The sequence below is a fragment of the Notolabrus celidotus genome, chromosome 19, assembly GCF_009762535.1.
Source record: "Notolabrus celidotus isolate fNotCel1 chromosome 19, fNotCel1.pri, whole genome shotgun sequence".
NCBI lineage: Eukaryota > Metazoa > Chordata > Actinopteri > Labriformes > Labridae > Notolabrus > Notolabrus celidotus.
The window spans coordinates 8,060,289-8,086,448 of record NC_048290.1 but is presented as its reverse complement, the minus strand read 5'-3'; the positions used below and the strand labels follow the sequence as shown (position 1 = coordinate 8,086,448).

The 26,160-nt window shown below is 41.8% G+C and overlaps 1 long non-coding RNA gene across 1 annotated transcript in view; it reads left to right on the top strand.

Annotated features, from left to right (window-relative positions):
* Positions 1-26,160, top strand: part of LOC117831670 — a 209,307-nt gene that overhangs the window by 182,431 nt on the left and 716 nt on the right. The window contains exons 4-6 of the long non-coding RNA XR_004635043.1: positions 7,829-7,935; positions 14,334-14,402; positions 20,680-20,883. This is a non-coding gene — a long non-coding RNA (uncharacterized LOC117831670). The remainder of the gene's footprint in view (positions 1-7,828; positions 7,936-14,333; positions 14,403-20,679; positions 20,884-26,160) is intronic.

Genomic DNA, 26,160 nt, shown 5'->3' with positions numbered 1-26,160 from the left:
CGTGTTTTTGCATTGCCATCATCATCACTGTATGACATCTTGCCCTTCAAGTGTGTGTCGTGTTATTCTTGAACATCATTCGCCAGTAAAGCAAACTCTGTCAAACCTGTCAGACGTAAAAGCACACTAAGGAGCTCTTGAGCAACGCCTTTAATGAAGCCGAGGCCATTTAAGATTTATGAAAGAGGTTTTAAAAACCCAGCTACAATGGACTGTCATTACACCAGAATTCAGAATGGTTGCATCATCTGTAGGAAACGATCTGTACTTTGGTTGGGAAGATGATGCACGATGAATTCCCTGGTGATTAAAAGTAAAGAACAGGAGGAGTGCCGTATCAGTTTTATATGTGCTCAGAACTATTACCAAACTTTTAGATCTCGTCACATGAAAAGGAAGAAAACTTCAAAGAAATTTGACATTTCAGAAAAGAAAAAAAAAACATCCTGTCAACTTTAAAAGTGTCCTCAGTCCAGAGCTCATTTACATAATGAGTCAATGTTGTGTGTTAGTGAGTCATGACAGGCTAGTCCACAGAGCGCCCGCAGAAAAAAGCCAGAGATTAGGACATAGATGGTCGGTGTGTCCTTGGAAGTATTGACTGGATTACAACATGCCTCTGATAGACAGCTGGTTTAATCCTGCTGTTCCTCATGGGAGGGAGTCTGCCGATAACATAAGAAGAAGTAATGGCATGTTTTTCACATGAAACCAGGAATGCGTGGGCGGCTTCATCTGTACTATAAATGCAAGATTTCATTGATGTTTTTTGTTGATGCCTTCATTTGTGGAGGAAACAGCTGTTGATGCATGTTTGGTTTGTCGCTGGTTTTCTGATCGGAACATAATGCATCTGCTGGGATACTTTAATCTTTATGCACATGAAAAATATATAATTCACCTTATTTCATTTTGTTTTGATGAACAGCACAATTAGACATTTGGGTCATCAGCTCATACATTGACTCGCTGACAAAAAAGTCCATCTATATGTTTGTCAAATCTGTGTATTTACACATTGAATCAAGCATTAATAACTATCCATTTAATTGCAATGAGCTATTACGCGTTTTTTTTTATGCTTAACAGGTGTAAAAATGCAAAACAGGCTTGTTTGATAAATAGTAATTAATAATAATAAATCATAGGATTTATATAGCTCTTTTCTTGATACTCAAAGTCGCTTTACATAAAATTAAATAAAGTAAAAGTAAAACAGGTGAATAAAACAAAACAAGGACAGAGGTGGGGCGGGGGTAGAGGTCATGTGTTGTATGGTTTTTTGAACAGGTAGGCCTTGAGGTGGTTTTTGAATGATTGAAGTGAGTCAGAGTTGCGGGTGTGTGGAGGGAAAGAGTTCCACAGAGCCGGGGCAGCGATGGAAAAAGCTCTGTCTCCCAAGGTGCGGTGCTTGGACTTGGTGATAGGGGGACAGGAGATTGGCATCTGATGATCTGAGGAGAGTGGTCAGGTATGAGGGGGCAAGGTTATTGAGGGCTTTGTAAATGATGAGCAGGATCTTGAAGTGGATTTAGTGCTGTATAAAGGGATGGTTTTCAATGTTTGTAGTGTTGTTGTATGTGGTAGAGAAACTCTGAGTTAACCTGCATAGAAGCTAGGCTATCAACTGCTTCACACGACTTCAACTTGTAATTTAGCTGCATTTTCATGACCCAAGCACCACTGTAGGTGTTATCTTGACCGCTTATCCCGTTAGGGGTCACGGGGGGGCTGGAGCCAATCCCAGCTGGCTTTGGGCGGAAGGCAGGGTACACCCTAGACAGGTCGCCAACCCTTCACAGGGCAAACACAGAGAGACAGACAACCATTCATGCACACAGTCACACCTACGGGCAATTTAGAGTGATCAATCAACCGGGTGAGCATGTTTTTGGATTATGGGAGGAAGCCAGGTGGGAGTACCCGGAGAGAACCCACGCCTGCAAGGGGAGAACATGCAAATTCTCAAAAGGCACCTGCCCGGCCGGGGAGTCAAACCAGGTACCTTCTAGTTGTGAGGCAACAGTGCAACCCACTGCAAGGTCTAGTAAGTTTTCCCAAATATTTCCTGTTGCGTTCTCACATCGCCTTTACCAACTTCACACAGGAATCTTACAAGGGGGCAAGCAGGGTAAAGTTGGGTGAACATTGCAGCTGTTTGCATCCAAGTTGTCTGGACTTTTGTGCAGTGAGTGCAGCTTTTGAAGGCCAAACAATGTGCTATCTGGTCACAAAATCAAATACATGATAGATAATGTGTAAAAACAGGAAGGGAGACACCACTGATGAATAGCTTATGCATTTCCAGCACAAATGGAACCTCATACCACTTGTTTTTGGATGTTGTACCAGCCTGTTGACAGTTGATTTCACTGGTTATAAGTTGAACAAGTTGTTCCCTTTTGCTTTTTAGCTCAAACAGAGAATGTAAAATAAAAATCCCTGTTCCTTTCTGTCAGCTCTAAACCAAACATAAGCTATTTAACAGCAAGGAGTTTGTTGTCAGGTTTTCTAAGTAGATACGTCCTTGCATTAGCTGTCAGGCTGTTTGATGAAGAGAGATAACTTTTGAGTGCCTCCACAGTGATTCCCTTAAGACATAGTAAGAAGAGACCAGAGTAAACAGAAATGCTTCATGACAACTTCTATCTGCGCTGGGAAGTTGTGAATAGACTGTGGCTTGGGGAGAATTACATCATGCTCATGGACTCTCCATCTGTCCTTCTTTGGGGAAAGAGGGAGCTAACTATGCCACAGGCTCAGAGTTTGAGTAACAGCATACACATGCTGGCAGGTGGATCAAAACTAGAAGCTTCCCTCCTGTGGGGCGAGGTCTTTTATTGTGAAATGAAAAAAAATAAATCCATGCAAGGAAGTTTAGGGGATCAGGAATCCTCTTTTCTCCCCCTGTCCACTTTCAGCAAATCATTGTTGTTGCTCTGTGAGAATCTAAGTGTTATAGCATTTGTGTGTGATCTCACCATCATGTTTGCAAGCTACATTGTGTGTGGAAAGAAGGGAAAAGCAAGTGAGAGATAGAGGGAGAGTGAAGCAGGGGGAGCACAAAAAACAACACTATCAAAGGAGGGCTTCAAAGACTATCAGCTGCGTCTCCTGGGTAATTTGCGATCCTGCATTCTTCCGACTTCAAAGGGGCCGCTGTGTGTTGGAATACTGCAAGTGGGAGAGTAAAGGGGGGAGATGAGGGAGGGAGAAAGGGGGAGAATCTGATTTCTCTAATAAATGCTGACACCAGGCCTGTTTGATATTAGATTCAGGGAACAGTTTGATTTGTTATCGCCTTTGAAACTCTTCGGATGTCCTTCAGAGAGGCAGGCTGACTAGCACCACACCCTGAGTGCAAGAGAGCAGAGCACAGAGCATCAGGGTGCTAGAGCAAGCGTCCAGCTATAAAGATGACCATTTAGGAGTTATTGATCAGAAGTCTTTCTCTCTGATTCTGTCTAACCAATCTGTACTCACATTTATGATCAACAACTTAATGCACCAAAAAACATCATAAGCACCAATAAAGCCAGCTTGACTGAAGCACTAGGGTTCAAGTCCCAATATTTACAGAGAGGCCATTTTCCTCTGATATCTTTCTTTGGATGGGAAGCTCAAAACCTGATATATTGCTATGTTCCAGGTTGTTAGTCATTAAGGTTTCTGAAAATGTTTATTAATTAACCGCTTTCAGATTGTTCAGTAGCTGAGAAGTCAATGGGTCTTGTTTGAAGACAAACCAAAGCAACACATCAGTTAGCCTATTAGCTAGGCCAGACACCAGCTAACGTGAGCTTTCAGCCATTAATGTGATAATCTTATAATTAGCCAAGAATGAGCTACAAGCTCATATAACCATTGGGCAGTTTTACGTGACACAACAGGAAAGGCTAATGCTATTAAAGCCAATGAGTTGTTAGCTAATATGCTTAAAAGTAACAGTAACCTTTATTTCAGTATAAAAACATCATACCAAATAGCCTATTTGCTAGGGTTAGACAACAGCTAACATTAACATCCAGTTACTCACTTTATTATAACGCCATTAGCTAAGATATGGCTGACAGCCGATGTTACCATTTAGTAATTTTTCATCTCTTGAACAACAGAAGCGTAAATTCTTAGCTAAGGTAACAGTGTTAGCTTAAAACAATCATCTGATTATTTAATTGTAGCTGATGTAATGTTAGCTAATGTGTCTGAGAGCAAATTAAAGTTTATTTGAAATATTACAAAGTATAATGGGGAAAATTCCAACTAAATGTAAGGTTGGCTTGGAGCAAATAACTAGTAAATGTACTTGCTAGCTAATCCTATTTTGGTCAACTTTCTATTAACTTGGACTCCCTGTTCCAATCCAATCCAATTTACTTTATTTATATAGCACATTTTAGAAAACAACACAGTTTACCAAAGTGCTGCACAGCACTGCGGTCTGAAGTTTGCTGATTGGTTGTCAGATGTTGTTTTACTTTGAAGTATAGCCAGATTTCCCTCCTGATTATCAACATAGAGTTTCTTTTTAGTTGCCCATTTATCCAGAACTTGTGAAATTACAATTGTGAGACACATTTATTCAACTTACAACCTACAATAGGGAGCAGCATAACAGCATTACCCTATGTTTGCATCCCATCCTGAGGATGACTGAAGTGGAAAATCACTGCTGTGTGAACATGGTGAAAGCGACTGTTTGATTCTCTTCAATCATAAATATCAATGAACTTATCTAAGATCAAGCTTAGATAAGACTGAATGGTCTTCGCATTTTAATGAAATGCAGTAAATGTGTGTGTATGTGGGGTCTGTTTAACTTTTGAAATATTCAGTGATCTCAGGGGGTTCTTCTGACCATGAAGAGCTGTTAGCTAGCAGCAGGGAAAAATACACTGATACCCACCACAGACTGCAGGTGAAGAGGGGAGGAGGGAGCTCTCTGGGGTAGTCAGAAACAGCACTTCTATCTGGAGGGTTCACAGCTGCAGCTTTGCATATTGGTATACCTGAAGAAAGTTTTCAAAAAGTAGATGAACAGTTTGGAGGTCTCAGGTGATTTATCAATCTTTTAAAGTTCTTACCAAATTGGCCGATGGGGCAAAACAGTTTGGATCTTTTTTTTCCCTTTTACTCTTTGGTTAAGCTAAAAGACTGTATAATAAATGGAGGAAGCACCATGACACCATCCATTGTGTAATGAACTACTATTCTGTATCCATGAGTTTGGCATTTTAGCAGTCCACCTCTTGGTTTAGTGGATCCAGTAGGGACTGAACAGGTATCAGAAGTTTGTAGCTGGCAAATGTTGAGTTACAGGAATACCACATTGTTTTGAAGACTCCTTTAAACAAGTGATTACGAGCATAAACTAATTTGGACAAAGTTTGATACTAAATCAACTGAGGAAGTCGGTTCATTTTCTCATAGAATTCTATACAAAACGAATTCTTTTTGCAACCAGTGGTGTTGCCCCCTGCTGGCCACTGGTTAGAATGCAGGTTCAAGGAACCTCAGAACTGGTTTCGCATTCAGAACTCACTGGTTACTTTTACTTCTTATGGCCTTTAACAAATACAGTATGAATAACGTAAATGTGCCATTAGCCACTTTGGTGAGGACCGGTGCTGAGAGACAGGAAATGGAGAGTCATGCACCATATGGCATCAGGACTAAGATTTAAACCTGGGACCTGAGTGTAGCCTCTTGACATGGGGCACCCACTCTGCCAAGTGAACTAAATCGGCACCCCACATACGGCCAACATTTAACCTAAAGGAAACACAGTAGCACTGCTGTGAGTTCAATCCTTGGTAATGTATCCATCATGTTTCATATCAATAGGAAACTAAAATGTGGAATATGAGACCCAAAAAGCAAAGATACACTCCCACTAACATGCCTGAAGCGAGTGCAGACAACTCCCAGAGGTGCATGAGCAGCAGGATACCTTCTGATATCACAGCAGGATGCCTACATGTGAAGTCTAACTTGTTGAATGAAGCCTGCCCAGACTAGACTTGCATCTCAATAAATAAGCCTCCCAATTTAAAGGAGAAGCTGACATGTGATCAAGATTATCAAGATTAAATTGAAAAAACAGCTCATACATGTTTTCTACTCAGATCTTTTAGGGCTCGTTCAGAGGTTTCCATTCAGTTTGAGCTTCATTTTCCTGTTGGTTTTTCCTTTTACATTTGTTTGTTTTGCCTTAATATTTTACACATTGTTTGAGGACATATGCACACAATCCTGCAGATACTCCCTAAATAATGAGGCCATCCCTGAGCAGCTTCTGTTGCATCTGTCCTCAGGTTTTCTTACACCAGCTATGTCAAACTGCAGCCTGCGCTCTGTGGTTTCCCTGCTTGTGCCTTTATCAGGGGAACATGCAGCACTTGATAAAAGGGCTCTAATGTGGGCGGCTCCATCTGTTTGCACTGAACTACAATTAAAAGGGAAATTATTTAAAACACAAAGTCTCAGACATTTCAAGGAGTGAGGTTGGAAGGTGTGAATGTGTTTTTCTCTATTTTTGTTCTGTTAGTCTGAGACACAAGCAGATGCAGCATTAGACATTCATTTATGTTTCAAGGCTTGGATCAGGGATGTCATGACTGGCTGGAAAAGAGTTGCACTACCTGCTGATGCTTAAGAGAAACGTGGGACATGTGTGTAAGGGTTCTTGAAAGCCCTAAAAAAAAAACATTTTATGCAAAGTCTGTGCAGCAGGGGTTGATAGTGAGGGACCAAGCATTTTGGTATGATAGTCAGTTGAACTCTGAAACAGGGCAACAAATCGCAAAAAAAGTGTTCATAAAATGTCATCATTACCTGGCTGGGTTAAATACTTGATTCTAAGTGATTAAACCCATAATGAGGGTAGTTAATTCTGTATAGCAAAAATGACACCAGGACAACATGATCACTCATCATGTTAAATCAATTTGCAGAAAGAAGTCCAGCACTTTTTGCCACTGCCTGTTGACACCGTGGCAAAACGTTCCCATTAGCATTCTTAATTGGTTAACATCAATCAATCAATCAATCAATCAATCAATCAATCAATCAATCAATCAATCAATCAATCAATCAATCAATCAATCAATCAATCAATCACAACAAACTTTATCTTAATATGCTTTTACAAACATAGGAGGTATAGACCGCTCTATGTCAAATTATGAACAGAGACCCAACACCAAGACAGGATAAGACTCAGTCTTACCCCACCTTAATCCACCATGAGCATTGCACCTCACAATATTTAGCTACTTACAGCGGCAAGGAAAAATTTCCTTTAACAGGCAGAAACCTCGAGCAGAACCAGACTCATGTCAGACAGCCATCTGGGTCTGGAAAGAGGGATAGAGGAGAAGGAAAGAGGGATAGAGGATAGTTAGTTTCCATACATAGCTGGTCTCTAAAGGTCAGGAAATAGAGACAGTTAATGGACATGGATCTGAGAGCAGCCTGAGGAACTACTGGGCCCCAAGCATCTCTGATAGGGAAAAGTGGAGTGAGATCCTGTCCTGCAATCAGTCAAGGGTAGCAGAGCTGGTGAGAGAATCTCTGAGTCACTGATGGCTACAAAGTAACTTGAGCCATAAGCGGAACAGATAATAGCAACAATGACACAAGACCCTATTGCCTCACATCCTAGGGTCCTGCTCACCCTGTCAAGGTTCTAAGTTGTATAACCACCTGTTCACTAAGCATTGTCCCTTATATAATAGGTAATATTTCATTTACACTATTACAATTCAGTCAGTAAGATCTGGCTTTCTTGTTCAATTTTATAATTCAACTATTCATTCCTTTTTTTCAGGTTCAGCTTTAAGGGCAGCTTCAGGAGCCTCTGAGCCCGAATCATCTCTGATAGGGTAAAGTGGATCAAGATCCTGTCCTGCAATCCAGACAAAGGCAGAAGAGCTGGTGAGATATGTCAACAAAATTGCATAAAATTACCTTCAATGGAAATGTTCACTTTAATGTGAACTATATCAAACAAGCAGACTAATATTTAAGCTTGACCATCAAATGAAATGTTCACTTTATTTTTGATTCATCCCGCAAAGAGGCTGATAAGAATCTGATGCTATAAAAGCGTAACGGGATTTAGATGGACTATTTCTTAGTTGTGGTCCTCTTGTTAATGTTTTAAGTTGGCTGCCAGGTAACACCAGGATAGTGTATAGTGAGTGGGTGGTCTTGACTCCCCTTGTCAGGAGTCTGATTCGCATTACCACCTGCTCGCTATACATCATCCCTTATTGAAAAATGGAATATCTACATGAATGCAACAATCTTTTAAATAGCCTAAAAAAATAGAATAAATCAACCCTGCACATGCAATTTCAAACTTCCCTCACATCCTCTTGAACTGGCCCTACTGACACACACACACACACACACACACACACACACACACACACACACACACACACACATACACACAGAGAGAGAGAGAGAGAGAAAAACACATGGATGAACATCAAAGTGGATGCACGCAGCTAACACCTGCAGTGTCATCGTCTTACCCCACATCCTCGGGATCCACTGACCCAGGGGACGACTCCTGTATTTGATTATTCTGCGGGGTGATTGATGTATTGTACACCGCCATGGTTTGTATGCATATGGAAGCATGCATCACCATTGATCTATCGATGCATGGGAATCTGTAATGAATATGCAAAACTGCAGAGCTCTGCTGTACATCCGAGTTATAGGCTATCAATGAGATCATCTCCAAGTCACAGGTGTAAGCTTCCTGCTGTCCAGTCGGGACACAAGAGGCTTGTAAATGAGATAATCATTACTAACACTCCTGTATCTGTGCCAGCTGAAAAATACACACACACACCCCTTTCCTTCCATGTTGCCCCTGCTATAGTCCCTCCCTTCCTTTTTTTCTTCACTCTATCTCCTCATTAACGCCGGGTTTGGAACAAAGAGCCATCTGGGCACGGCTACCTGCCAGCTCAGGTGGGCCTTCACACAGACGAGACAACTTCTCTTCAACATCTGTCTGCCACGATCAAAGACGTTTCTGTTTACCCCCTAAACTCTCCCTCACCACGCTCCCTCCTTCCCTCCTTCTCTACCTCTCACTCTTATTTCTGCCGTTAAAATTTCCCATACATTAGATAAGAATCATGCTAAATGTGGCTCCCTCCTCCTCCCACTTTATGTCTCTCTCCGCCTCTGTGTCACTTCCCGGCTCTTTTCCTCGCCCTCAGGGTGTCATACATTCTCCCAGACTGCTTTGTTTTCTGTTTTGGAGCTTTTTTAGATGATTGTTTCCCTGTATGTATAATGAGGCAAACATGATATTTGGGATCCCTCTGTGCTTTCCATCTTGCAGCAATCACTTGACAAATATATCAGGCTCAATAATTATCCTCTCCTCCTATAGCCTTGGGTTTGAGGTGAAAACAGAGAAGTGAGCTGAGATCTTCAGAGTGCTAAAAGAAACTAATTTGCACAAAAGTGAACTGAGAAAAAGACTGTCACTCACTCAATATGCTGTTCTAATCACCTCAATAGCTGAAGAGTACTTACATGTTTACTTTATACTTTATTAATTCCCATGGGGGAAATTCTATTTTTTGGTCACATTACACACACAGTTTGGTATATACATACAATTTTATGCAGAAACATGCAGTGGACATGCACTTAGGGAGAGATGTCAGAGTGAGGATGCTGCCAACAACCAATGCACCCTGAGCAGTTGGAGGTTTGGTGCCTTGCTCAAGGGCACCTCAGCAGTGCCCAGGCAAGTGAACCAGCTCCTCTCCAACTACCAGTCCATTTGTCAATTTTCGTCCATGCTGGGACTGGAAACCGGCGACCCTCCGGTTCCCAAGCCAAGTCCCAATGGATAATTACTGCTGCCCTGTTTGATTTCCAACTTAAACGTTTAGTTATTTTATTTGTTTGGACCAAGGTGTACTGTTTTTAACACCTTTCAATCAAAAGCAAAACAATATGTCTTCGCTGTCTTTCATATTAAAAAAATCACAAATGTTATCTCAAGATGCTTTACAAACAGAGCAGATCTACCGTATTCTATGTTCAATTATTGACAAAGACCCAACATCAAGACAGGATAAGATCCAGTCCCATCTTATAGACAGGACTCAGTCCGATCTCATCTTAGTCCAACATGAGCAGAGCACTTTGCAGTATTTAGCAAGTTACAGCGGCAAGGACAAACTTCCTTTAACAGGCAGAAACCTCGAGCAGAACCAGACTCACATCTGCCTTGACTGAGTTGGGGTTGGAAAGAGGGATACAGGACATAAAGAGAGAGAGACAGAGTATAGTGGTGAGACGGAAATTCAATTAAATAAGATGTCAATGTTCTAAAAATTCATTGGGGTTGTTGCAGGCAGGTGTAGGTGTTTACCATGTACACCTTGTCGCCGCCGCTGCTGTAAGTTAATGTCCAGTTATGATTGAGCTAAATTCACTTTGCTGATAAACACTCAAAAACACATTAACAGCCAGCATGGAACAAAAGAAACTGCAGTCCACCCCTGCACAGCTGCTGCTTTCTTTGGGTCAATACTCGGCCTGTAGACAATAACGCAAGGTGAAATAGCTACGTAATGACTCAGCATGTGATTTGGAAGTTTGATTTTACAGTAAATATCCCCACGTAACCATGTCCATTCAAGGGCCAAAGCAGGAGAATTAACAGATAGTTAGATGACATTATTTCAAATTTGGATTGAAACCCATAATACCAAGAATGTAAGTTATTTTGGATATGCGCTTCCAGTGGCTTGAATACACAGCTTTAGCCTAGTAGACAAGGGTTTCAAACTCTACGTTGTGCTGCAATTCTAAGGGGATAAGAACATTGTGCCATTTTATAATTCAGTAATATTTTTTTTTTTTTCTTAATTTAGAGCCTGCTTAAGAAGATTCATTTTTGCCCAGTGTAATAAAAAAAGAGCTCAAACTAATTTTGCTTCTTCTTTAAGTTGGTGTCAAACATTTTTCTGATTGATAGCTTCAACTTTTTTAGTTCAGCCCAACATTTTACAATCTTCTTCAGTGCTGGTATGTTTTATAGGTGTGTGTGTGTGTGTGTGTGTACAAGACCTCACAGTGTCCATAAAGATCGATAAACATGCTCAGCTATACGTGCAGGCTGTAAAAAAGAGGGTCAGTCAGATTTACAGCTAGTAATCAGATGCAGATGGGTCCCTGGTCTCTCTGCGAGGGCAGCCTATATCATGGAGAGTATTGATGTTTTTTTGTGACATCCACTTTTCAGAGAAATGATGCCGGTTGCTGTTGCCGTAGGTAACCCCCTCTGTGGTTGTGAGATGGTGTATTCAGCTGGCATGGCCTTGTAGATACGAGGGATCAGGGAAAGTGTTATCCTTTAAGCCAGGTGCCGCTGTTCAACACAGCCGGTTCCTGCTGACTGAAACACTTCCCTGCACACTTCTGTCTGCTTGTTTGACTGTGCTCTCAATGCAGGCTCAAAGCGTGTGTGAGAAGAGGTTACTCAGGCCTTCTGTGTGTCTTTACAGTATAAATGTGAGAGCAGACTTTCTGGAAGCTTTGTCAGTAAAACGCCAGTGTTCCTGAGCTCAGAACTAATAAAGATTGATTAGTCTGCCGTTCATGATCAATGGCGACGCTATTTTGGTTATGCCTGTTCGCCAGGATGCACTCTGATCAATGACAAAGCTATTTTTTTGTGTTGAGAGTGAGGCCCAGATTACTTCAAGCAAAAAGCTTGGCTGACAGACCGTTCAAGGCTACAGGAGCTTCTGCAGCTCATCTGAACTCCTTGAATAGTCTCCTCTTCTCAAAGTGTTGATGGGGAATTAATTCTGAGAGATTTTGCATGCTCTATGTCACACACTTTACCAGCAGGGACGATTACATCACTGTCAGAGTACAGCATGCCACCCACTGTTCTGCCAGTTTATAAAAACGCTTCCAGGAAACCCTAACTAAAGTGCTACATGCCCTCTCGTCTCCCTCTTCCTTCCCTCTGACCCTCATCTTGCTGAAGCTTTCTCCCGCACTGACTTGGAATTGGAGAGGTTGGGCTGGGGGTTGGTGGGGGTCATTGTCCATTTTTCTTCAGCATCATGTTCAGCAGGAGGCGGCCAACTAGAGCGTGAAACAAGGCTGTAGTCTGCAGGTAGCCACCGGCTGAGCTCACCTGCCGCTAAATTCGCTCTGACAGGTGAGATCACAGCCTGGTGACGGGGCACGGCGCCCGACAGAGAGGAGAGAAGCATGCGGCTGTAGCAGCTCGGCCTCGCAGGACTCACCTCTGCACTGCAGTCAGCCGGTTAACAAGGCGGTTAAAGTGGTATATTAACATAGAATTAATTAATTAAAAACAAAAAAATAGGTTGCTTTCTGTTGAGACACAGCAACAACACGTATCACAACAAGCATCTCAAACTGTATGCTTGAATCACTCAAGTGAGGAGCAAAGGAGGAGGCAGAAGCTCTAATATTTGAAAACAGATCTCTTAAGGTGAGCTAGAAACTGTTTTGCTCTTCAGCTTACATAATAAGCAGTTAGTATATGCACTTGTAGCCAAGATCCTCCTGCTAGTTCACATAGCTAAGGATGCAGGGCTTGAAATGAACTATTTTGCTCACCAACCACTGTGGCTAGTCTTTCGTCCAAGGTTACTAGCCACTCGGCAATCCCTAACCACAATTTGTGTTTTTTTGAAATTACATTTCATATGATTAAAGTTTACTGGTGAGCTAAAATGTACTCAAAGTAAATTTACAACCCTGTACATAAATCAAGACTACATACAATCTACAACACCAAAGGTCATTACCCAATATTTAGCTGTGGTTATCTTTTGACAACATGTAGTTATTAAGACAAAGACATTGAAAGAGTAGCTTCTTAGTGTATATAATAAAAGTGGTGCAGGGGTGTAGAGGATTAATAATAAAGATAAAAACTGAACAGAAACAACCAAGCAAGAAACACACAGTTTAAATATTTATTAACAGCAGTAAACACTTTAATACAGGTACCCTCTACATATTGAGACAGCAATGTCTTGCCATCCTAATTTAGTCATAACAAGGCTTAAACAAACTCTTTCTTTGCATACACACATCAAAACTGGGATCAGGGTTCACATTATTTAGTTAAAACCTGATTGAATGAGCCTCGATGTATTCAACACGTCTTCTAGCTTACAGCCACATACGCTACCAGTGTTTCGTTGTAAATGGTGACCCTGTCAGCTGCCGACTTTTAGCCAAATGCGTCTCTCACGTACGCCTTATAGATTTTCTTTAAGATCTGAAATGTATCTGCTCTGCGGGTTTACAGCTCCTCCAGTTCACATCTTCACCAAGTTCTACAGCGTTGTGGGGTCACTAGTGTGAAAGCCTGTGGTAACAGGCTTCACGAATGGACCAATGAGCACACAACTTTGTTTTCTTCTTGCTTGTCAGTATGCACCAAAAATCCTACAGGTTCATCAAAAAAAAAATCGAATATGAGAAGGTTTTTTTGTAATAACTTGGAATTGGTTTAGTAACTTGAAATGGAATAATTAAATATTTTGAGACTTTTAAAGCTGGAGGCCCAAATTACCTGTATTAGAACAGAGAAATGCTTTAATTATTTTAGTTTAGGTGAAATGAGTCTAGAATATATTAAATTTTCACTTTCTTAAATAGGCCTACCTGCAAAAATGTTGTATTTATTTTTAAAAACTTTATTTTTTTTGATTCACCTGTATTTCAAATTGTTAGATATTTTAAAGGATTGCTGTTTTTAAGATGCTCAAATATCTCAAGGGTCACGAGGCTGAACTGACGAGTTTTGTGATACTCTGCTCTGGCCGCTGTCCTCAGGCTTACAGGCTGTGTGTTGTGGGTCAGGTACTCACCAGAGTCACCTTTAGAAAGGAGTTCATTTTGTTTTAATAAAAGATAACGAGCTTCATTACAGGTACCTCTCGTAACGCAACTATGAACCATACCATAAAAGATGTGGGTGTTATTAAATTGGGTGTTATGTTCGCTTGCTTGTTTTGACGGACAAATCTGACTTCTTGTTTTAACTGATGCATGAGGTTAAGAACAAGACATCACACAGGGTACAAGCTGTTTTTGGGTGTAAATATGATTTTGTCAGTTTAATTTGTACAGAAGGGGTCTTTAATCTTTCATAACCCAGGGGAAGCTGAGGCCTTCTGGTCCTAACATGACAGGAATTAAGGGTACGCTAAAAATAGACTGGATTTTAGGGTCATTGCTAGCATTTGGTTGCCAGCAGGAGCCCTGACCAAGTTTCATCTCATGTGCAGGAGCAGAAGACTCACAGCAGCATCTCCAGTCCTGATTTTATCATCCCGGTGGTCTTTCCCCTGTGATACGTGAGTGTTTTCCTTGTGAGGATTGTTCTGTTTATATGGGATGGATGACTGAACAGAAACAGGAGTTAAGTGGAGAATGGCTCTCCTTAAACTTTGCAGGGGGAAAAAACAATAACGTGCTGCAGAACACTTGTGCGTGTTTGGGTTTGTTTGTCACGTTTCTGGTCGCCAGAGTGTTTTTATTTGTTTCACTCAGGTGCAAAACACACCACAGGGAAACCACACCCCTACATGCACACGCACACACACACAGAGACACACTCTCACATACACCCACACACAAACCTCCCTACTCGAACTTATCCCGGCTCCACCGCTGCAACTCAGCAAATGTGGCGGGCAGGGTTTAATTTTCTGGCCCCCCGCCTCAGCTCCAGCCTCATGCATTTTTCATCACCACCATCCTGTTCCCACCCAGCCACTGCCGCTGCACAATGGTATTGATTGGCGATTAAGCCATCAAACTGTTATAAAGAGGTTAATATTTTAAAGCTGTTACGCTTTCCCCCCTCCTTACATTAATGTGTACCCTCCAGTACAGTTTCAAGGGTTTTTAAGAGTTTCCGCTCTGGTGCCAGGTCAGGATATGAATGTTTGATGGAATGCAGACGGCTGGGATTTTTTTGCCCCGCTCCAATACAATGCTTACCACAGCTCCGAGGTGGCGTGTTCGATCAGCTGACTGTGCCAAAGGTCGAGCAGGAACAGTGTCAGTCAGCAGGGAGACGGAGCAGGGTCACACTACGCTAACCCCTGGTGTGGGATATGTCTAGTTGTTGACCAATTTGCTTATGGTAATTCTAATAGATCTCCGGAGGCCGCCTGGCAATATTGAAGGTTCAGCGTTAATTGTGACCGCTGGGCAAAGAATCTGCAGTCTCATCCTCTTCGAGCATCTGATGAGCAGCTTGAGTTATTTTTGGGTGATAATCCTGAGGAGAGTCTTTTTTTCCCCGCTTCTTAAAGTAATGCATGTAAATATATTTAACACCTCTGGTATACCAGCTGAAGACTCTCTCGTTCTTGCTCTCATCATGTTCTCATAGAAACCTTAAGCAAATTGGCAGAAGGTGAAGGATCATATTGATATTTTAAATTTATTTAAGACCTGTGGCTTTAAACCTTTTAAGCCGGGTGCAGGCCCGACTGACCTGCCTTGAGTCATCGACACCACCTGTCTAAGTCCACGTGTCCATATCAGTTTGTTTTAACTCACTCTGATATAACACTCTTTGTTTTTTTATTGTTTACACATCTTTTATACAACCGAGCTGTCAGATTTGGTCACATTTATATCAAGCATCTGTAGTTGGAGTGACAGAGTCTGCTAGTTTCAACATTTATCCTTTACATTTGACTATGACAAATATTTTCAGCCTTCTTTTAGTGTAATATTATCTATTGCCGTTTTGGCCTGAATATAGGATTACCTCAATTTTTAGAAGATGACTTTTTGTGGACCAAATGTTGTTTTTATAAACACAACAGTTTAATAAATGATGAAGCAAACACACTGAATTTCTTTTCAAATTTAACTGTCAGATTAAAATGAAAGAACAAACAAAACCAAAAAAAACCATCATAACTCCATTTTAGTTTTTGGTTAACTTCTCATACTTTTGAGCAACTTTGTTTTCTGTGTCTCTCCATCTTTATCATCCATACACCACAGTGGTGAGTGGCATCTGTCTCAACCAGCTAAAATATCTTCACAGGACCTTAAAAAAGACTTAATTATTAAGCAATTTTCAAAATAAGCTGTAGATTTGTAAACTCATTATAAAAATAATAATTTCAGTTATTTATAAAAATCCAGCTGAACAGAAACATGAAAGGAAGCAGCCCGGATTTAACATTTAACTATGGGCTGAGTCCAAGGCGCCACAAATGGAGCGACGCCTGCGGGCTAGTTCAGGCAGACAACTCGAGCTGCAATGCTATACACGTCACATGTCCCACTCTCATAACCATCATCCAATCCTGCCCTCTGCCTCTCAAATTGGCGGTCTATTCAAACTGGGAAGATCTCTCATCTCTCCCTCTGCCTGTCAACCTCTCTGCTGCATGCCTATTGCTGAATTTTCTTTCATCCCCACCGCCACCCCGGCATCCACCTGCAGGCTCCGGGGGGGTGTTCAGTATGTTTTGCTCATCACTCCTCAATGTCTGCATGTAAACTTATCTGCAGGGAGTGATGAGGCCGGAGCCTGGGCGCCAAACTTGAATATGTATTGCTGCTACAATAAACAATTTAAACGTGAGTTGTCTGACTGAATTTAAAATGTACAGTGTGTAAAAATGGGGATATTAAATGATAATGCACCCCTGCTCGCCCCTCCTGACGGCAGGTTCTAGAAGTGACGGTGGCCTTTAAGGACAAAAAGCTTCTGTGATGCATGATAAGTATGATCCTCCATTCGTCAAGTTTTCACTGAAAACCTCCATCAATACAAAATCTATTTTCGCTCTACAACCACTCTATTCTTCTTCTTTACTTCTAAACAGTGCATTTCACACAGCAACTCACTAGTTTGTCCATTCTGTGCTTCTGTAGAAACATGACGGTGCAAGATTACAGCCTCTATTGAAGGGGATCTGCTCCTATGTAGATGTAAAAGGCTCATTCTTTGTTTCTTATACTCAGGTTATTATACACTCATTTCAACATATTTATGAATATCATATTCCATTACTACAAAGTATGTTCTGCTAAATACTGCTTAACATCACACACTGTACCTTTAAAGGTTTGCTTCATAAATAAAGCCTGACAGCTTATTCAAAAATCATGAATATCAAAGCATCAGTGAACACGACAGGAAGACTTCTCAAGGCATGGACCTGTCAGGCACTGCTGTGTTGTGGCCATAACTCCCTGGTTTATTTGTAGATGAGTGTTTTATGTTGTTTGTGTACTATGCTTCATTTTTTTTTTTTTTTTTTATGAGAAGTGAAATTGAGAAAAGCAAGGTAGGAAATGAATGGAAATTGTGCTGTGCAGAGTAGGATATGAAGTGGAAATATGCAGAAGCCTGGTCTTATTAAGGAACGGAAACGCTTGTCTTGAGGCTTGACATGTGAAAGAGGAATAACAAGGGTTAGGAGAGGCAGGAATGGACATGTAATGGGTTTATTTTGTGACTGTGTTTGAGAAAAAGTAATGTTGAGAAACAGGAAGTGTCAGGAGTGTAAGTCCAGCAGGATTCATGCTTGCAGGTCTTAAGACGAGAGGCTAAGAATATCTAAAGTAGGCAAAGGAAGGTGAATGTACAACCTCCATTATGAGGTGGACAAAGGGCTTTGTGTACAGACTTTCACTTTGACATCAAGCAAAGGTCGGGCAGTGAAAGCCGCAGTTTCCACCTGTTATCTGTCCCCAGCTGTCTGAACTACTCACTGTCCACAAGCCCAAATCCATTCAGTTGATATGCCATTTCTCTGCGTGTCAGTCATTTCCTTGCTCGACTTGACAGTGCAGACAAGTGACTCATATAATAAGAGAGGTGCTCTCCATTAGTGCCAGTCAGTTTGCGCTGTTTAAGTCCGTGTGGTGCTCTCCTCCAGGGCAGAGCTGGATAACACGCTTGAGCAGTGTCCCAATCACTGTGATCACCTGTGACAAACCACACCGAGGCCCGATCGATACACGACTCTCCCGAGGGCCAAGGAATTAATGTAACTCTGCTGGCCTGCAAGCCTGTTTGTGCTGTTGTTGTGGTACAAATACAGCTCCTACAGAGTATTCTGAAACAGAAAATATGAAGAATGCGAAAATCTGTCTGTATTTAAGTGGATCAGAAGAGGGAAGAGGGGGAATTGATCTCACCTTCCTGGACCAGTTGCTCACACAAGTGTTGAAATCTAAACAATATCTTAAATTCAACCAGTTCCCAACAACTTGCACACTAGCAATTTTTCCATCACAAATTTTGAGCAATCTTTTTGGTTCACCTATTCATGTCACTGTGCATGTCAAGCAGAGACCCAGGCTGCTTTCACACGTACATCGGTTTGAGAAGTTGTTGTGAAGCAGGAGACATTTCTCTCCTTGGTCGTTTGGAGGCATATGAACACATCAATCACACTCTGATATAGGAAAATATTATAAAGTAAACAAAGTTGGTCTCGGCTTGTTTTTGAACCAGGTTGTAAACATGTTTATATTTGCTGTAGAGATTGGCTTTTTTGAATGGGTGTTAATGTAGCTTCCAGTGCTTTTGCAGATAGCCCCAAGTGGACACCCCAAGAGGAACTACAGTTTTTAGCACTTTCATCACATCAGCTTAATTTCCCAACCCTGGAAGTTGCCACTTGCACCGACCCCTGTGGCTGTTCCTTTTCCAAGGTTACTAACCACTCAGTGTTTTTACTAGCCACAATTTTATTGTTGTAAAATTACATTTTGAATTTAAAAAGCAGACTATGGTGAGCTAAAATTGACTTGTTAATAGATTTACAACCCTTTCAAAATAAATGACACCCAAATCCAGGCTACATAAAATCTACAACACTACAGTTCAGTATCCAATATTTAGCTGTGATAAGTTTGTGTGTAAAGCTCCATGTTAATGTAAACATGCACTTATTAAGACAAAGACATGGAAAGAGTAGCTTCTTAATGCATAATAAAAGTGGTGCAGGGTTGTAGAAGATTAAATGAAAAGATAAAAACTGAACATAAACAATCAAGCAAGAAAAACACTGTTTAAATACAGTATGTATTAACAGCAGTAAAGACTCTAATACAGGTACCCTCTACATATTGAGTCTTAACAGTCTTACCATCCTAATTTAGTCATAACAGGGTTTAAACAAACTTTCTTTCATAAAGTACACTCAAACTGGGATGAGATGTTGGCAGTTCATATTATTTATTTGCAGTTCAACTGAGGTTGGATACAGTCAACACATTTAATAGCTAGCAGCCACAGATGCTGTCGGTGTTACGGTGTAAATGGTGACCTTGTTAATAACTGCTGTCTCTTACAAATGCTTTTAGTTTTGCATGAAATAAATATCTGTTTTATTTTGACATTATAATAACAAGATAAACTAAGATACTTTCACAAGGACTCTTTCTGTGTTTCACCATTTGTTATAAACACGACAACCACTGACACAGTTGGCTGAAAGTCTCCAGATTACAGGGTCACTATTTAAACTGAAACACCAGTTGCTTTAAACGGTCATGATCCTGTCTGAATGCTGAAGAAATTGTATGTTGTCTGCTCTTTGGATTTTGTTACACTTTTACACAGTTCATGAATGGACCATTGAGCAAACAACCGTGTTGTTAGTGCACAAGTTCCATAGTTGTATTGTCACATTGCAGTCAGTTTATTATTTGAGATTCCTTTTGGTAGACTACAATTAAAAATGATATGTAGAATATGAAGTGGTTAGTGGGAGTGGCTGTGTTACACACCACTGCTGAAATCCACTCGTGTTTGACGGTTTGGCAGGTGTAAATGTCCAGCCTTGAACATATCCCACTTGCTGACAGGTGTCATTGAAAAGTGATAACCAGTATTATCACTTCACCAATCAGTGATCATGTTGTGCTACTGATCTGTGTATGTATTAGCATATTTATTAACAACAGCACAATGCTGTAACTGCTATTTTTTAGAAAGGTGCCACAACTCCACAACAGCTTTTCAGTTGGAATAGATCATCAAAAAATGACTCCAATTTCTTTTAGGAATTGCTTGAAACTCGAAATAAAGAAGAAAAAAAGGGAAGAAACTAATGAATATCTGGGAAACAGGGACTGAATTAAAAAGGAGGAAAACAGGCCCAAGAAATTAGCCCAGTGGAGGAAGTAGCAGAGGCACAAATGAATGTGGTGTGTGGGAGATTCAGTGCAGGCAGGGGGGGAAGCGCAGCGCTCCGTCGGTGACTCCTAAGGGAGAGTGTTCACAGCTATATTAATATAACACAGAGGGGGTAGTTAGAGAGAAGCTTTGTTTGTCTTGGGCTAAATTAACACCCCCTTACCATCATAATAGTCTTGTCATTATAGGAGGAGAGCCTGAAGAGTGTTTGTCAATGTTTTTCCTTCCATTTAATGAGGTGGGATTCCTCCTTTCAAATAAATTAGGGGTTGAATCTATAGAGTTGTTAGCGAGTATTTGGAGCTTTCTTTTCTTTTGTCGTTCCTTTGGTATAAGTTTGAAACACAGCAACAAATAAATGTGCACAGTGTACCCGATGTCCAGCTGTTCTGTGTCTTCATTAATCTGTTGTACGCTCTGTTTTTTCTTTCACTTGTCCACAGCATTTTGTTGCCAGTCTTTGTTCCAACCCCCCTTTCCTCTTCTTCCACCTCCCTCCCGGCTCATGTTGAACCACCTGCTGCGTTTGCCTCCAAACACCATCCGCCCACCGCCACTACCCCCATGCCTGCGAGAGTTTGTCCCTCATTATCGGTCCTTACTGCACCCCGACCAACCTTCCCGCCCAGCATGGTGTCAGAGCTTCGGTACAGTATTGTCTCATTATCTCCGCAGACACCAGAGAGGCCAGGCATTACGAGACATCAGACACTCCCCCTCGGTTAGAGGGCTGGGAGCTTCTGATGGAGCTCACAGGTGATCAAGACAGGCCAAAGGTTTCATCGGAGTAGATAAACACAGCTGAACAAAGAGTATTTGGTCTTAGTTTAGCTTGTGCGTCTCAGCTCACACATTTATCTTGAGTGACCCTTATCTGGTGGTATTCTTGTAAGCACAAAATGAATGAGCAGGAGAAAGAAAAGCACAACAAGAGCAGTTTTCCATTCTTTAATACAGTACAAACAACCAAATAGTGAAGCCAAACATGCATATTGTTTTTGCTTTTTTTCTACTGCCCAAGTTAGAGCCAATAAGGCCACGATGTTTGTGAGTTCTTTTTGATACGGACACAAAAGATGGATAACATAGAATGCAGATTTTTTTCTTATTTGTTCTGTGACCCAGCTGTGCTAAATACTCAACTAATACTCTCATTAGTTGAAACCATAACAACGATAAATAACTCTCAACAGCACATTTCACGTCTGCCTATTGACACTGTGGCATATTCCCATCTCATTCTGGTCTTGAGTCAGGAAATAATGACAGCCGTGAGAGCAGCCCTAGGAGTTACAGAGCCCCATCTATCCTGTCCTGCAATCCAGGCAACAGCTGAAGAGCTGGTGAGTGCAGCTCTAAGTTGCTAATAACTGCAAAGTTAGTTAAACCTAGAGTGTTAGTAATAATAGAAACAATGACATAAAGAGCCCTTTGCTGTGTGTCAGGGTCCTGCTCACCCTGTCAAGAGTCTTATGTGCATAACCACCCGCCCCTATACATTGTCCCTCGCTTATTTTCACAAGTGAAATTCTGTTGGTTAGGTCAGCTTTATCAGTGTTATATGAAAATTGCACATTTTATTCCTGTTGTATTAGCATACACATAACTCTTGTTTTACTTAGACCAGGGGTTCTCAAACTTTTAGGAGCCAGGGACCCCTTACAGGTGAGAAAATTGTCCAAGAACCCCGTCATAATTGTAACACAGATTAAGCACATTAGTGATGTGTCATGATCAAAAGAATATTTATAGTGAATCAAAGGAGCCGCTTTGCATCGAGAGAGAGCCAGCTCCCAGTTTTTTCCTTTCCCAGCTTAGCCTTCACAGTGCTCAGCCCCAGCTCTGCTCACAGCAGAACTTTGTTTTGATTGGTCAGCATGGCGGCCATGCGGCACATCACATGTGAGGATATAGGATACAGGTAATGGAGGGGAGGTTGTGTATTGTGGCTTCATCTGTTCCTTCTAAGAGAGTCTTCTCAAAGACCGGGCAAATACTCACTGAGAGGAGAAATCGGATCAGCCCTATCAAAGCTGAGGCATCTGTTTATTCTCAATGCTAACCTGCACTGAGGACATTAATCATGTTTGCTCCAGTTTGGTTCTGGTTCTGTTTGCTTGAGTTTGGTTCTGGTTCTGTTTGCTTGAGTTTGGTTCTGGTTCTGTTTGCTTGAGTTTGGTTCTGGTTCTGTTTGCTTGAGTTTGGTTCTGGTTCTGTTTGCTTGAGTTGGTTCTGGTTCTGTTTGCTAGACTTGGTTCTGGTTCTGTTTGCATGAGTTTGGTTCTGGTTCTGATTCTGTTTGCTTGAGTTTGGTTCTGTTTCGGTTCTGGTTCTGTTTTGGTTCTGTTTGCTTAAGTTCGGTTCCGGTTCAGTTGTGGTTTGGTTTCTAGTTCGGTTCTGGTTCGATTCCGGTTCGGTTCCGGTTCGGTTCTGGTTCGGTTCTGGTTCGGTTCTGGTTCGGTTCTGTTTGCTTGAGTTTGGTTCTGGTTCTGTTTTCTTGAGTTGGTTCCGGTTCTGTTTGCTCAAGTTTGGTTCTGGTTCTGTTTGCTTGAGTTTGGTTCTGTTTCGGTTCTGGTTCTGTTTTGGTTCTGTTTTGGTTCTGTTTGCTTGAGTTCGGCCCCGGTTCGATTCTGGTTCGGTTCTGGTTCGGTTCTGGTTCGGTTCTGGTTCGGTTCTGGTTCGGTTCTGATTCGGTTCTGTTTGCTCGAGTTTGGTTCTGGTTCTGTTTGCTTCAGGTTCGGTTCTGGTTCGGTTCTGGTTCGGTTCTGGTTCGGTTCTGGTTCGGTTCTGATTCGGTTCTGTTTGCTCGAGTTTGGTTCTGGTTCTGTTTGCTTCAGTTTAGTTCTGGTTCTAACCCTAACCCTAATCCTAACTCTAACCCTAATCCTAACTCTAACTCTAATCCTAACCCTAACCCTAACCCTAATCCTAACCCTAATCCTAACCCTAACCCTAACCCTAACTCTAACCCTAATCCTAATCCTAACCCTAACCCTAACCCTAACTCTAACCCTAACCCTAATCCTAACCCTAACCCTAACCCTAACCCTAATCCTAACCCTAACCCTAACCCTAACCCTAATCCTAACCCTAATCCTAACCCTAACCCTAACCCTAATCCTAACCCTAACCCTAAACCTAACCCTAATCCTAACCCTAACCCTAACCCTAACCCTAATCCTAACCCTAATCCTAACCCTAACCCTAACCCTAATCCTAATCCTAATCCTAACCCTAATCCTAATCCTAACCCTAACCCTAACCCTAACCCTAACCCTAACCCTAATCCTAACCCTAACCCTAATCCTAATCCTAATCCTAATCCTAATCCTAACCCTAACCCTAACCCTAACCCTAATCCTAATCCTAACCCTAACCCTAATCCTAACCCTAACCCTAATCCTAATCCTAATCCTAATCCTAATCCTAACCCTAACCCTAACCCTAACCCTAATCCTAATCCTAACCCTAACCCTAATCCTAATCCTAATCCTAACCCTAATCCTAACCCTAATCCTAACCCTAACCCCCAAGTAAATACCACTTGTATACTTTTAAAACAGAGGGTCATTTCATTCCTTGTGGACTCATTATGACAGCATTTATACTTTTCAAGTAATTGATCTTAAACGCTTTCAGAAAATTAACAGTAGCATGACTCACATATCCTTTTGAGCCACCAAATGGTATCATATCAATGGTGTATATGCTGTTTTGTAATGACACAGCGCAATTTTATAATTTATTAGAAATGTATTGAAATTATTTCATGGACCCCCACGCTATGGTTTGCGGACCCCCAGGGGTCCCAGGACCCCACTTTGAGAACAACTGACCTAGAAGATGCATATTTATCATAGACTTTGGGATTACTGACTGCTGGCCAGACATGGAAGAAATGAAACCAGCTACCTTCATAGTGTTTCAAGGTGTGTCACCACTGTTATAGCTACTGTACACCATTTAACCAGATGAGGGATTTTGGGCAACTCGGAGGCAGGAGCTTGCAGCAGCTCAGCTCGTAGCCCCAAAGCCTTTGAATAGCATTGGAAAAATACTGATTTTTAAAAATGAAACAAATGTTTTCAACTTCAATCGGTTGCAAGATCATTTTGGGGGCTTTTTCCTGCTTTTATTGAGAGGATAGGACAGTGGTGCGGCTGTGGCTCAGTGGGTAGAGTCGTTTGTCTATCGATCAGAAAGCTCCTGCGGTCACATGCCGAAGTGTCCTTGAGCAAGACACTGAACCCCAAACTGCTCCTGCTGTTATTCAGCGGTGTGTGAATGTGTATGAATGAGATTAGCTAACTCTAAATAGCAGCCTCTACTACCAGAAAGTGAATGGGTATGAATGGGCATGAATGGGTGAATGCGACAAGTAGTGTGTAAAAGCGCTTTGAGTTGGTCAGAAAGACTAGAAAAGCGCTATATAAGTACAAGTCCATTTACCATTTACAAAGTCCATTTAGAGTAGGAAACTTGGATGAGGGAGTGGGGAATGACGAACAGCAAAATGGATTTGAGCCCTACTGCTTCTGTGAATGGCATGTGTGATTTGACCAGCAAACTCAAACTCAACCTCAACCCGAGTGGCCAATTTTTGAGAGGATGACACCTTTGCATGAACTATTTTTCTGAGAGTCTTTAAACTTTAAAGCCAGCAAAAGTTTGTCTTCAGCAGTGCACTCAATACATTCTTCCCTCTCTGTACATTATCCATACTAAGCTGTTCAAATTTCGATGCATATGTGGCATAAAAGTAATACTTAGAATTAATTTGATCAGCTAACACTCCTGACAGTGACTTCAGTCATCAGGTTTAGCTTAATTTTAGAGATGGTGCTGAGGTGAAATGATGTAATGTCACAGAGATTTGTTAGACAAAAACTTTTCCTGAAACATCCTTTTTGATTTGTAAGAACGTGTTGTAATTGAGCATGAAGACTGGTTTGTTTCAGATTATGTTTGTATTATGTTTGTGCCAACTGCTACTCTCTCAAAGATGCTTGAAGACCGATTTATCCAAAGAAAACTGTACCAAAGCAGGTTTGTCATAAATAAATCACCGCTCTGTCTTCTTGATGTATAAGTTTAAATACAGCTTGGCTCTCCATCTCCTCTTTGAGTCATCTCTCCAAATTCCTTCTGTCTTCTCAGAGCTCCAAAAAGCAACACGTAACACTCGTGTAACTGCTCGGCGGCCTGTTTTTCTTGGTTTCGGCGACGGGGGTGGCGACGCGGAGGAGCGGGACTGGCGAGGACACAGCGCTGAGAAGGAGGAGGAAAGAGGACGCAGGAGGGAAGGGGGGGTTGTCTCTCCTAGGAGACAGATGGCGCGGGGGGCTGGTCCATGATGGGCTGGTGCTGGACAGGCTCCATGTGCTGTAGTGGGTAACTGGGGCCCAGGGTGGAACGTAGGCGGCACTCTGATCCTAAGCGCCACAGTAGTCCTCAGGCACAGGAGTCCACTTCCCCCGCCCATCTGTTCCTTCTATCGCAGCTATGGCAAACATTCCTGTGCACACAAAAATATACACAGGCGAACATACACGTGCGTTTGCATACATACACACACACGCATACGTCAGCGTCTGCCCCCCTGCTAATCTGCAGCTTTGGGTTCAGTTTCAGTGCACCAGCAGCTCTTCCCCCAAATGTTCATCCTCCCCGTCTCACGAATTTAGCCTCCAGGTTTGAGATCCCACAAGCTTCCGCTCCTCTTTCGTGTCAAAACTGACTGTATCTCTTGCTGTGTAAAATATCAAATCACTCCCACGCATGCTTGTCCGCCACCTTAGCTATGAAGTAATCCAGGCACCAGGGAATTAATTGCTGTGTTGTCACCTGTAGGGGGTTAAAACACAGGAGAGAACAGGTACATCCAGACCGGAGAAAAGAAGCCAGAAGGGAAAGGGGAAAAAAAA